This window comes from Erpetoichthys calabaricus, chromosome 2 (assembly GCF_900747795.2).
Source record: "Erpetoichthys calabaricus chromosome 2, fErpCal1.3, whole genome shotgun sequence".
NCBI classification, from domain to species: Eukaryota; Metazoa; Chordata; class Cladistia; order Polypteriformes; family Polypteridae; genus Erpetoichthys; species Erpetoichthys calabaricus.
This window is the reverse complement of record NC_041395.2, coordinates 182811709-182826219: the sequence shown is the minus strand read 5'-3', so window position 1 is coordinate 182826219 and position 14511 is coordinate 182811709.

Below are 14511 nucleotides of genomic sequence, written 5' to 3'. Positions count from 1 at the left end.
TGGGGCTGCTTTTCTTCAGATGGAACTGGGACTTTAATCAAGGTGGATGGAATCATGAATAGCTCTAAGTATCAGTCTATTTGGGCACAAAACATCTGCTAGGAAGTTGAAGATGAAGAGTAATTTCACCTTTCATCATGACAGCAAACCAAACCACACATCAAAGTCATCAAAGCAATAGCTTCATCAAAGGAGGATCAATGTTTTAGAATGGCCTAGCCATTAGACATCAAACGTTAATCCAACTGAAATTCTGTAGGGTGACCTGAAGAGAGCTGCGCACGGGAGATGCCCACATAATTTGATAGATCTGGAAATTTTTTGCATGAACGAGTGGGCAAAAATCCAGATGTGCCAAACTGATAGACTCTTCTCCAGAAAGGCTGAGTGCTGTAATAAAACCAAAAGGTACTTCAGCTAAGTATGAGTTTAGTGGTGTGCACACTCATGCAACCAGGTTTATGTATGATTTTTGTTTGCCTTTTTTCACTAAACACTTCCTGATTTGTTTTCACCTTCTTAGTATAAATTGCAATGTTGCAATAAAGGTGGAATAAATTCTGACAGGATTTATCTTGGTTTCATTTTTTTTTATATCTGCAATTTTACCACGGGTGTAGACATTTTATATCCACTGTAAGCACCCATATTAAATCCAGACTTATCTTCTCTTTCTTTTTCTTATTTTCTGTGAAAATGCTTTCGTAACCTCATACTTGAAATTTCTGGACTGTGTTTCATTTAGTGTTTGTAAACCCTGTTTCCTTAAGATAACCTTTCTTGTCTACTCTGCTTTGTGGATTACCAGGTCCATGGAAAATGGTTGGAAAATGGTTGTCATTGGAGCAACTAGTTCAGGACTGGAGGCTGCTGATCAGTGCCACTACCCCACTGTACTAACTCCTGTCCTTTCCTCTTGTCCCTTGAGGCCAGTTGTGGGTGCCACTGTCCCCTCTGCTGTGGACTCCGACATCCTTCTACTGTTACCGTCTCATTTCTTTTGTAGAGTTTAGTGTGCTCATAGAAAACACAGTATTAAATACTTTAAAAGGTTTTAAAAATACTTTCTTTCTACTATTATACTATAAAGCAACCTGCCATTAACTCTGACCCTGATGTCAATCTCTGAAATCACATGGATACTGCAGAGCATCTAAAAAGCAGTTTTCTAACATTCAAATACATGATATTTTGTTTCCTTACTGCTTTGTTTTGCCTTTTAGATTTCTCCTCTTCCTGCAGTCGGAGAAGGTCAGACAGGTGGCTGTGTTTCTGCTGCCACATGTCACATTCTTTAGCTTTTTCCTCCTTCTCTTGTTCAACTTGCTGCTTCTCTCGTTCTATTTCATCCCTCATCTTGGTGGCTTTGCCTCTGGCTTCTTCAGCTGCCAAGGCATTTTGTCTTGCATTGTATTCACTATCAGATTGACAAGGGTGATGGCTGTTAAAGTGCATCTTTGATATACTGTGACAACATTGCTGAGGTTTATCACTTTATGATTTGAGCAGACAGATACATGAGCAGCAGAACTTGGAGTAAATACAGAAAAACCAACAGTGTCCCATTGAAGTGGAGGACTGTCTAGAAGTACTGTGTGGGCAAAGGTCGGCCATACCTCTACCAATTAGTAAAACCAGACACACAAAATTAGTGTTTAACTAGAAAATGCTGGAGTTTTGATAAGAATAACAATAATGATGCATGTCAGAAACTGTGTTGGGGTAGCACACTAAAATTAAAGTGCATTACATGGTCAGATTACTTTTTACAGTAGTGAGTAACCTAGCACACTGCTTATTTTATTGATGTTAAAAAAAATATATTGCATAAAATAAACAGATATGCATTGCTGCATTACTACCAAAATTAACTCCTGATAAAAATTACTCTGTTATTTCACAGAAGTAATGTGCTTGTTTTGCAAAGGTGTTGCCTGTAAGATAGATAGATAGATAGATAGATAGATAGATAGATAGATAGATAGATAGATAGATAGATAGATAGATAGATAGATAGATAGATAGATAGATAGATAGATAGATAGATAGATACTTTATTAATCTCCAAGGGTAAATTCACATAGTAATACGTGTGTGCTGTGGCCATCTGTTGACAGCTGAGGAAGAAGATAAGCACATGCATAGTAGGCAATCAAGTGAAAAGAACTGATCAGAGTTGTAAGTACTGTATACATTTAATCTTGCATGTGCTGAGGAGTAAATTTAATCAGCCCAGTTTAGAGTCAATGGGAGCCACTGATTATCACAGGGTGGAAGTCAAGAAGCAAATTTGGGGGTCCTTTGCAGGGGCCAGTCACATAGCCAATCAGAAAGAATTATGCTGCATACAATCCAGTAGCCGAAACCTATTAATGAAGTGTTAGTTGAGTTTTAATGCAGCATTTGCTATTAAGCATGTTGAAAAGGTGTGATCTGGTGGCACAGCAGTCAGTTTTCAAACCACATTGGGGATGGTAAAAGAGGATGGATGTTATTTATTTCACACTACAGGAGGGTCTAAATGTAGTTATAAAATACAAGAAAATTAATACATTTTGATATGTTTGTGGTCAGTTTCATGACAGTTCATATGTGAGCCTAGGATTCAATAACAATGCTAGACAGTAAAATATGCAGTTTTTCATGCAAAAGAAGAAAAAGTAATGCTTTGTTTGTAACGGATCAGATTTTATAATTGTATAGCATATTGGGGTACTTTTAGTTGTAAGTAATGAGTATTGAAACAAAGTTTCTTTTAAAAGTAGATTAATGTTCCCCAAACCTTGTTTTACCCTATACTATATGTCTGAGTGCAATGCAATTTATCCATCACAAAATGCAACATTTTAAAATAGAGAAAAAATGCTTTACATTTCTGTAGTACATTGCAAAAAGCTAGGCAATTAGCCAATGCTGTTATTATGTTTCAGTGAGGTCATACATTAATACGACATTTGATAAAAAGGAAGACCACCCAGATCACACAGAGGAGTTGAATGTCTGACCTTTCTCTCAATTTACCAGTCTCTTCGGCTAATTTGTTGAGGTTATGTTTTAGATTTGTTATTTCATGTTCTAAACAGCGATTTTCTTCTATTATCACTTCTTTTTCCACTGTAATCCTGTCATTTTTTATTTTGGTTTCAAAGTATTTTTTTTCTGCTTCAGCTAAAGCCTTCTGTACATCTGTTACCTGCAACAACACATAAAAACATGATATGATACAGTATTATATAATGATATGACACAATTAAGTATTATATATGTTACAATACAATACTTATTAAACATGCTGCCAGTTATCAGTTCCAGAGACAAAATAAGAAAGTCATGACTATTCACATTTGACATGTCCATCCGTCCATTATCACAGCTGCTGAATCAAACTCAGACTCTCCAGGACTGGAGCCTCAGCAGCATCAAGCAAGTTTACTGAAAAAAGATAAAAAATAGAACAGTGCCAGGGCTTTGAGGAGCCAAATATTAAACCTTACAGAAATGGTATTTGATTTTCTGAAGTAAAATTTTATGTGTTTGTTGCTTGGGTTCTAAATACTGACGAGTGAAACAGACAAGTTTAACTCTGCATACAGGACATACTGCTTCCTAAAGCCTAATTCACACTTCTGTGTTTACCTCTCTTCTTTACTGCACCTGTTTAAAGCATGTAATCCACACCACACCAGTAAAATCAACTACATGTTTGTTCACAAAACACAGTGGAGGAGTGCAGTACATGTTTTTAAAAACATGACACTTCGCATATTTTCCACACAAAGACACCCCAAATTGCACCATTTGTGCACATTACTGTGTTAGATAGATAGATAGATAGATAGATAGATAGATAGATAGATAGATAGATAGATAGATAGATAGATAGATAGATAGATAGATAGATAGATAGATAGATAGATGCCCTTTAAATAAATAAATACATAAACAGATAAATAAATATACTGTATATACGGGCAAACTATGTTCTGAACACACACCGCAATGACCAAAAAGGAAAATTTATGACTTGACACTCACAGTCACAGTCGCTGTTGGTATAAAGGAGCCCCTAGCGTTTTTGATACACTTCTCCTGAATGATTCATTGGCTGAAAGTACTCAGTGTTAGTGTGTCAGAGAGAGGATGTGCAGCATTGTTCATAATAGCACTCTCCTTTGCTACTTCTTCCAAGGGGTGCAGAGAAAGGGCCCACTTGCCCTTTCTTATGTAGTTCCTCTGTGTTATAAGTATCATTGATGTAAACCCCTAAGCACTTGTAGGAATGCACCACCTCGACACCCACTCCCTGTATAGTGCCCGGAGAGAAAGTCAATGATCAGTTTCTTGGTTTTGTTGATGTTAAGATGCAGAGAATTCTTTCTGCACCGAAAACAAACTTCTCCACCTGACTCCTATACTCTATTTAGTCTCCCTTATCAATACACCTTATAAGTGTATCTCATCAGAGAATTTCTACAAGTGACATGACCTGGTATTATATTTATAGTATAGAGATGTGCATAGTAAAAAGAAAAATCGGCAGAACTGATCTTTATGGTGCTCCAGTGTTACCACTGATCTGTAGTGATTAGGCAAAGAGGAGCCTGCCTTCATTAGAACAGGAACAATGCAGGACTGAACAAGTGGTAGAGGACCCCACAAAGATGGTAAACATAGGCCTTAAGAACTCGAGGACTAACTCTATCTGATTCCATGGCTTTTCCCCTGTGTAACATCCTCAGTTGTCTTCTTACTTAGTCTTCAGTTGTAGACAACCCATACTGGTGGGAATTGTTAAAGTGGTAGGGATGGTCTGGGGGGTACTGGTCATTGGAAAAAAGTTACTTTTGCCAAATTCCTGTACAACCTTATCCTTACCCAGCTGAGGATATGTACATTTCTGATGATTTTTTTTTCACTAGAGATCTTTATTTAAATACTAACTGACAGGCAGAAATAGAATTAGTGTATGAAAACACTCCCAGACAGGAACTGAACATCTTTGTTTTTGTGTGAATGGCAATAATTTCATTGGAAACGAAGCACCATTTATTTTGCAATTTTTTTTTTTTTTTTTTTTTTTTTTTTTTTTTAAGTGGAGCACTGAGCCTTACTGTCAATTCTATTTTGCATGAATCATTTCTCTCTTCATTAGTTCTGTGAGATGAGAGAGGAACAGTGACTGAATAAAACATCTGGAAATCCACATTAATAATAATCATACAGTAGTTGGAATAATAGTAATACAAGCATCTACTCTACATGCAAAACTGCTTATTTCTTTGCTAACAACGATTTTTTTTATAGGGAACAGAATTATTATACTGTGTAAAAAAAGGGTAGCTTTGAGAGAGAAAGCCTGTGCTGTGTAATATGAAAACCTGCTCATTACAGTAAGTGTCAAGAAGCCTCTTTACACCGCTGAGAATGGAAAATTCCCTTTAGTGAAACTGGATAAGTATTCACTTCTGACTTGGTGGCCAAGAGATCATGGATAGCCTGTACATGGGAGGATATGAATGGAGAGGGCTGAGACCCTGAGCGATTCCTTGAAAGCGACACTGTCCTTTGATCACCACATAATCTAGTCCTTTATTACATATGGCTCCAGCAGGCTGCCATACAGGTAGGAAATGTTATTGCCACCAATGTGGATACCCTAATAAGCATATACCAGAGAGCAATCCTTAAAAGAAATAAAAAGGAGTCATCTCATCTGATTACATACAGCACAACAGTTAACATAGGTTGCCATACATGTTAGTTGCATTGAAAGCCCAGAAAACAAGCCCAAAAATGTTTCATCCCAAAGCACCATATGGCAACTACCGGAAACCTATATTTTAGTCAAAAGGTGCTTAGAGAATACATGTAAGTGAGACCTCTGCAATCACAGTGGTAGACATTTGTAGCACTTTGGGATAGACTTGTTAGGTTCTGTCCAATTTCAAGATTATTCAAGCACCCCTTACTTATTCTTTAAATTGTTGACAGGATTTGCTGTCTACTGACGTTGTCTTACCCTAGCGTCCAGATTAAACACTTTGTCCTTCAGCTTTTCCTTTTCAGTCATAACCAGGTTTCTTTCCTCACAGTAGTCCTTTGCCTGCGTTTCAGCCAGAAGACGATCTCTCTCAGCTTCACATTTGACAGCTTCTGCTTCTTCTGCAATTCTGTTAGATGTGGCTGCCTTCTGCTGAGCAACAAGCAATTTCTGTTTTAGCTGAGGGGAAAGAGGGGAAAAAATGACAGAATTATCTCGACAAATGAAAAAGAGGTGTATTAGTAAAATATGGTAACTCTGGGTAAAATGCCCAAATGCTTTCCTTTTGTGTTTAGACAAAAGCAAGATAATTTTTTTGTATAGAAAATTGCTGACCTGGTGCTTGGGGTGTATGGTTTGCAAGAAAACAGGAGCTGCTACAAAAAGCATATCTTTCTAGGGATCACAGGCTTTTAAGGTGAGCCCAATTTTCAAGTAAGCACTGTAAAAAACACTTCAAGGAATACTCCACCCAAAAATAATTTTTAAAAATATGTTACTTACCCTGTGTGGTTTATAGTGATGGTCTGAGCAAAATTTGTAATCTCACGCTTTCATGCATAACATGTTTTTGACAAAATGGAAACCTATGCTGGACAACAGCAAACAATATCAAAAATGTCAATGAAGAAATCTCATATTACTCCAAATTCACCTGTATGCTCACAGTGTCAAAGCTCATCCATTTTTTGCTAAAATATTGTTAAACAAATACATCTGCAAAATGCACATGGAATTGTGCTTTTGAATTGAAAACCCGCCTGTACACCACATTCATTATTCAAGAGTTCTGTCTTCAATTCAGACATTTCCCCTACAGAAATTAACAAGAAACTCATTTCTCTTTGTGGGAACAAGAGCAAAACCATCATCATCAACCTAACATTTAAATGTAGAAGGAGTAACACATTAAAATTAGCTTGCCTTAATGCTAGAAGTATCAAAAATAAGGTAAGTGAGTTGGAGTTGCATGTAGCAGAGCATAATTATAATATTATAGCAATAACAGAAACCTGGCTAAATAACAAAGATGGGGATGAGTGTAACATAGAGGGATAGACAGAACAGAAAAGGAGGTGGGGTTGCTGCTTATGTCAAACAGAATTTAAATGTAAGTCCTCTTCAGTTGGATGATGAGCTCCATCTTAGTGAGGACATGTGGCTACACCTGGAAACCATTAGGGAAAGAGGTCTTATTTTAGGAGTGTGTTATAGACCACCCAATTCAGACAGTCATTTCAACACACATCTTTTTAGTAATATCAAAAAGGCAAGTTTACAGGGAGATATTATAGTCATGGGGGACTTTAATTATTCAAATAACCTTGCAGATGGAGGAGCAAAGCATGTTAAAGCACCAACATCAGCTGAAGCTTGTCTGGATTTAGTATTTTGTAATAATCAGGATAGAATTGAGGGTGTAGAGGTGATTAAACCACTAGGGTCAAGTGACCATAATGTAATATAATTCTCAGTATTTTGTAAGAATGCAGATGCAAAGACTAAAATTGTTAAATTGAACTTTGGTAGGGCAAATTTTGAGCAGATTCGATAAAGTTTAAGGAGGATAAACTGGGATAAGCTTTTAAGTGTGGAGACAGTCGAGGAGCAGTAGAACAGGTTTAAGAATGTTTTACATGTAATGCAGGATAGGTACATACCTAAATTTGGAATTAACAGGAAATTTTAAAAAACTCCACAGTGGATTAATAAAGATTTAAAAAAGAAGCTGCAAAGGAAAAAAACGCTTTATAAAGCATACAACACTAATGACTGCCAAGTGAATTGTAGAGCGTATGAGAACATGAGAGCAACCATTAAGAAGGATATCAGGGAGGCTAAAAGACAGTTGGAGAGGAACATTGCAGATAAGGCGAAAGGAGACCCTAAGAGATTCTTTCAGTATTTTAGTAGCAAAAGAACAGTCAAGGAGGAGGTCAAGTGCATCAGAAATAGTAAAGGAGAATTAAAAGACATAGACAATGAAATAGCGAATGCCCTAAACTTACATTTTTCTGAGGTCTTCACAAGTAAGGAAGTGGATAACCTCCCAGAGGTAACAGGGACTGCTAAGGAGGTACTGAGGGATTTGGAAATTGTAGAGGGACAAGTGCTGCTCAGATTAAATAAGCTGAAATCGAACAAATCACCAGGACCAGATAATATTTATCCTCAAGTTCTTTAGGTGGCTAGTGAGTACATATATAAACCCTTGACACATATTTTTAGGAAGTCACTGCGCACTGGAGAAATTCCGAAGGACTGGAAAATGGCAAATATCATCCCATTATATAAAAAGGGTGACAGGGCAAATCCAAGCAACTATAGGCCAGTAAGCTTAACATGCATCACAGGAAAATTAATGGAAGGAATTATTAAGGATAAGATTGAGCAACACTTGGCAAGGACAGAAGTTATTCTGAATAGTCAGCATGGGTTCAGAAGAGGGAGGTCGTGTTTTACTAACATGCTGGAATTCTACGAGGAGGCAACAAAAGGATACGATCAAAATGGAGCATATGATATTATTTATCTTGAATTTCAGAAAGCATTTGATAAGGTGCCACATGAGAGGTCGGGCATCAAGTTAAAAGAAGTGGGAGTTCAGGGTGATGTTTTTAGATGGGTGCAGAATTGGCACAGACACAGGAAGCAGAGGGTGATGGTGCGAGGAACCTCATCAGAACTGACCAATGTTAAGAGTGGTGTTCCACAGGGGTCAGTGCTAGGGCCACTGCTATTTTTAATATATATATAAATGATTTACATAGGAATAATAAGTAACAAGCTGGTTAAGTTTGCAGATGATGCCAAGATAGGTGAATTAGTAGATAATTTGGATTCCGTTATATCATTACAGAAGGACTTGGATAGCATACAGGCTTGGGCAGATTTGTGGCAGGTGAAATTTAATGTCAGTAAATGTGAAGTATTACACATACGAAGTAAAAATGTTAGGTTTGAATACACAGTGGGCAGTCAGAAAATCGAGAGTACACCTTATGAGAAGGATTTAGGAGTCATAGTGGACTCTAAGCTATCGACTTCCCGACAGTGTTCAGAAGCCATTAAGAAAGCTAACAGAATGTTAGATTATATAGCACGATGTGTGGAGTACAAGTCCAAGGAGGTTATGCTCAACCTTTATAATGCACTGGTGAGGCCTCATCTGGAGTATTGTGTGCAGTTTTGGACTCCAGGCTACAAAAAGAACATAGCAGCACTAGAAAATGTCCAGAGAAGAGCGAATAGGCTGATTCCAGGGCTACAGGGGTTGAATTATGAGGAAAGATTAAAAGAGCTGAGCCTATACAGTTTAAGCAAAAGAAGATTAAGATGTGACATGATTGAAGTGTTTAAAATTATGAAGGGAATTAGTACAGTGGATCGAGACTCTTAGTTTAAAATGAGTTCATCAAGAACACGGGGACACAGTTGGAAACTTGTTAAGGGTAAATTTCACACAAACATTAGGAAGCTTTTCTTTACACAAAGAACGATAGACACTTGGAATAAGCTGCCAAGTAGTGTAGTAGACAGTATCACTTTAAGGACTTTTAAATGTCGACTTATTTATTTATTTCTTCCAAAAAATCATCAAGTGGCACGCTTTGTTGGGCTGAATGGCCTGTTCTCATCTGTATTGTTCTAATTATCTAAACACCCAGTGAATGGATCTTTTCTAGGTTGTGTTTTGATGGTACAAAGACATTCAAAACAAGCTTTAACTGTAGTATTACACATTGTCTTTAGGGACGTCTTGGGATTGATTTTTATTATTTAACTTATTTTCATGGTATTTGTTTATGTGCCACACAGTCATGTCATGTTACCATGATCGGCACATGGGTGACATTTGTGGAAATTTGGCTATAAATATGTCGAAGACTCCATGTAACATTATTCTTCAGTTGGATAAATCTCAAATTCTTTACTGGTAGTTAATTTGTTTATCAAGAACCTCAAGTGCTAGGTTTAATTACAGGGTTTTGATCTCTTTGACTTTGATTTTTGGTTTGCCCCAGTACTTTGTTGCCTGACTGTGATCTTTTAGATCTTTTTGATCTTTTAGTTTTGACCCTACCTTGCCTGACTGTGATTCTCATTTTACGTTATTATCTCCTGGTCCCATTCTTTCATTTGAAATAATCCCTGGGTACATTGTCTTATAATGTTAACTGATTCCATGTTCCTTTTCTCCTCCCCTCAGATTTGAAATGGGATACCAGAGTTATTGATTCCTTGCTGAACCTCCAAACTCCATTACACATAAGCAGGAAACTGAGGCCTATGGCAACAGCACTGAACACCAAAGAAGGAATCAGCCTCCTACAAACCTTAGTCCAGTGAATATGAAATTCTAAAACTTTGACACTGAAAATGTATGGAACTTGGAAGCTCTAGTGGAGGTTTTTTTTTATTAACGGCCCTTCTGAGGAAACAAACAATCTAATTACAATCTATACAATCTATCTATATTGTAATTTGGTTGAACATTGCTAAAGGGATTTAAGTGATGGCAAACTCTGCATTTCGATCTTTGGTAGGATTGTTAGTGCTTCCCATTAAAATTACTCTAGTCTCTCATCCAAGGACATGTGAAAGAAGCCAATCTCATGACTGCCTGCAACTTGTAGGAGAACCAGCTACAGCTACACAAGAATATCCTACCAGTAGTACATGAACAGGAGAGCTTATCCAAATTGATCTATGCTCACTGTCCACTTTATTAGGAGCACCTTGCTAGTACCAGGTTGGACCCCATTTTGCTATCAGAACTGCTTTAATTTATCATGGCATAGATTCAGCAAGGTGCTGGAAACATTCCTCAGGGATTTGGATCCATATTGACATGACAGCATTACGCAGTTGCTGCAGATTTTTTGGCTGCAAATTCATGATGCAAATCTCCCATTCCACAACATTACAAATGTGCTCTACTGGATTGAGATCTGGTGACTGTGGAGGTCATTTGAGTTAAGGTAAATTCATTCTCATGTTCAAGAAACCATTTTGAGATGATTTGAGCTTTGTGACATGGCAGGTTATCCTGCTGGAATTAGCCATCAGAAGAAGGGTACACTGTGGTCAGCCACAATACTCAGGTTGGCTGTGGCATTTAAACAATGTTCAGATGGTACTAAGGGGCCCAAAGTTTACCAAGAAAATATCTCCCACAGCATTACCCCACTAACACCAGCCTGAACTGTTGATACAAGACAGGATGGATCCATGATTTCATGTTATTGATGCCAAATTCCATCCTTACCATCTGAATGTTGTAGCAGAAATCGTGACTCATCAGACCAGGCAACATTTTTCCAATTTTCTATTGTCTAATTTTGATGAGCCTGTGCAAATTGTAGCCTTAGTTGCCTGTTCTCAGCTGGCAGGAGTGGCACTTATTGTTGTCTCCTGCTGCGATAGCCCATCTGCTTCAAGTTTTGATGTGTTGTGCATTCAGAGATGCTCTTCAGCATACCTCAGTTATAACAAGTAGTTATTTGAATTACTATCAGCTCAAACCAGTCTGGCCATCCTCTGATCTGTGGCATTAACAAAGCATTTTCATCCAGAGAACTGCCGCTCACTGAATATTTTCCCTTTTTTTGGACCATTCTCTGTAATCCTCAAGATGGTTGTGTGTGAAAATCCCAATAGATCAGCAGTTTCTGAAATACTCAGACCAGCCCTTCTGGCACCAACAAATATACCACATTTGAAGTTACTTCAATCACCTTTCTTCTACATTCTGATGCTCAGTTTGAACTTCAGAAGGTCATCTTGACAATGTCTACATGCCTAAATGCATTAAGTTGCTGCCATGTGATTGGCTGATTAGATATTCGCATTAACAACCAGTTGAACAGGTGTACCTAATAAAGTGGCCAGTGAGTGTACATATCTCTGGTGTTACTTTATTCTGGACTTCAAACTGATGTTTACCTTGAACCTCCTCTCACATCCAGTTTACCAGTGCAGTCGTTTGTACATACCTTATTGGAGATATCTGTGGGATATGAAGTGCATTAACATGTGACAACATTTACAAAATATGAAAATATTTAAAAGTAAAAGGTTTACAGAGGGTGACATTCATTCAGATACATCAGATCATCGCACAGTGACATACTTGTGTCATTTATATAGTACAGTGGAAAAAAATTAAAAATTGCATTATTTGTTGTTGGGTCAGTTTTGCACATTTTTCTGGTAAGAGAAGACCAAAGTATACCATGTGCGTATTGAGCACAAAGGTTTATCCAACCCTGGACAGGGTGCAAGGCCATGGAATGACCCGCTCTCTCAGGCACCAGGCCAGTTTAAGGTGGCCATTAATCCTAACCTTCATGTTTTTAGGAGATTGCAAGAAACTGAATATTCCTGAGAGAAAAAACAACAGTAGCAGACAGAGTGTACAAATGTCACAGAAGCAGCAAGCAGACTGGGGTTTAAATTCAAGAATGAAGCTGTGAGACAGCAGTACTAACTACCGCGTCCCTTCAAAAATTTATCTGGAAACATTTATAAACAAAATGAGAATAAATTATACGCACAGGGAAAAGGGAAATTTTCAACTGACGTTCAATGCACGAATAAACATATTCCAAACTACATTTAATAATGAAATATATTGTACAGGATATGCAATGTGGTGCCCGGCGGGTGTCCATGCCCGGCCGGGACGCCTAGGAGGAGTGGAGGAGGGCTTGTGCCTCCTCCAGGACACGAGGGGGCGTCCTCCCTGGTGGCTTTGGGGACCACGGGTACGGAGCTTGGAAGCTCAGCCCTGTAGGGGCCCGTGGTCACTGCCAGGGGGCGCCCCAATGCCTTGGGAGTGTTGGCCCTCAGTACTTCCGCCGCACCGGGAAGTACTGGGGGGAAGAGACTTGAGGGCACCCGGTGGACTTCCGGCTTCACTTTGGGAGCTTCCGCCACACAGGGGTGTGGCTACGGAGGCCCTGACGATGCACCTGGAGCCCATCCGGGGCACATAAAAGGGGTTGCCTCCCTCCAGTCAGGGCAAGAGTCGGGAGGAAGAAGACGAAGCGTGTTGGAGAGGAGTGGAGGCGGACCAAAAGACTGAGAAAGGCATTGTGTTGTGGCCAGGACTTGAAGGGGTGATTGGTGCTTTGTGCATTGGGTTTGTGCACTTTATTGTAAATATAATGTATAATAAACGTGTGGTGGACTTTAATACGGTGTCCGTCTGTCTGTGTCCGGGCAACTTATCACAGTGGCGTAGTCGGCAGGAGGCTGCACCTGGCACAAGGTGCGAACCTGCATTTAACAAATATTCTGTGAGCAGCCTCGCGCAGCAGCGGCACCCCCACACGCGCCGCGGGAGCGACGCATGCACAACCCCGCGGGAGCGATTCACCTCACGGCCCGCCACCGGTCCCTTAAATGGCCATGGTCTCCTGGTGCGGGGAGAAAAACAAGGACGTTGCCGGAGTACAGCGGGCTCCAGCAGGCACACTGTCGCCGAAGACGTCCGGTTTGGCAGCGCGGTGAGGACGGCGAGACAGGAAGGCGAGTCCCAGGAGGTGAGTACCCTGCCCAATGGCGATAGGCCCCGTGGGGGCAAGTTTACCTTTTGTGCTGCAGGCAGGGACTACCTGGGACTGCGTCAGTGGCAACGGGAGGCCGTGCCTCAGGCTGTCGATGGCGCCGAGGTGGCAGTAGGCAGTGCCACAAGAGAGGAGTCGCTGCAGCTCGATAAGCAGCAGCCGCTGCTGGAATCCAGGAAGGCACGTCGCCGCATCAGGAGACAAGGAAACAGAGCCAAAATGGCCACGGACCAGAAGCCGCTCCCAGAGACTGGCTCGGGATTGGGCGGTGTGTCTGACATGTCCGCCAATGATTGGATGAAGGCGGGCACACAGAATGTCAATCCCGGGCTGAGAAAGGACCCGACGGGGCCGGTGGGAAGGCCCCTCAGAGAGCAGCCGGCGGATCTGCCTGACAGAAAGGTAAGGCAATTGCCGACAAACTCTCTGTGCTTGCCAGCGGCTCTGCGTGAGCTGGAGGAATGCCTGCAGCCCGCAGAGTCGCTTTTACAGGTGATGCGCGTCCTCCGTAGAGGATTGAAGGAGCTGGAGGTGAAGACGGCCACGTCCGTGATGACGCTGCGACAGTGGGCGGATCGGCGCGGTGCTGGAGGCTTCAGCCGGAGGGACGCGGCGGGGACGGTAAGTGAGACTGCCCCCGTACAAAGAAAGGGAGATCCTACTGATGGGGACCGTGATTACAGTGATCGGGACCATGTCGGTAGGTCTCCGACAGCGGATGCCGCAGTGCAGGCTGCTCGTGTGGTGAGGGGAGTAACAGCAAGAGAGCAGGGCGGACAGGGGCTGACAAGTGCCCTGGGTCCTAGTGCCCGATGCCCCGAGCCCGCGGCAGTCTCCCATCGCTCTGCAGGGACGCAGACGGGAATGGGGCTGCGCGTTTGTCATGCGCAGACTCAAACC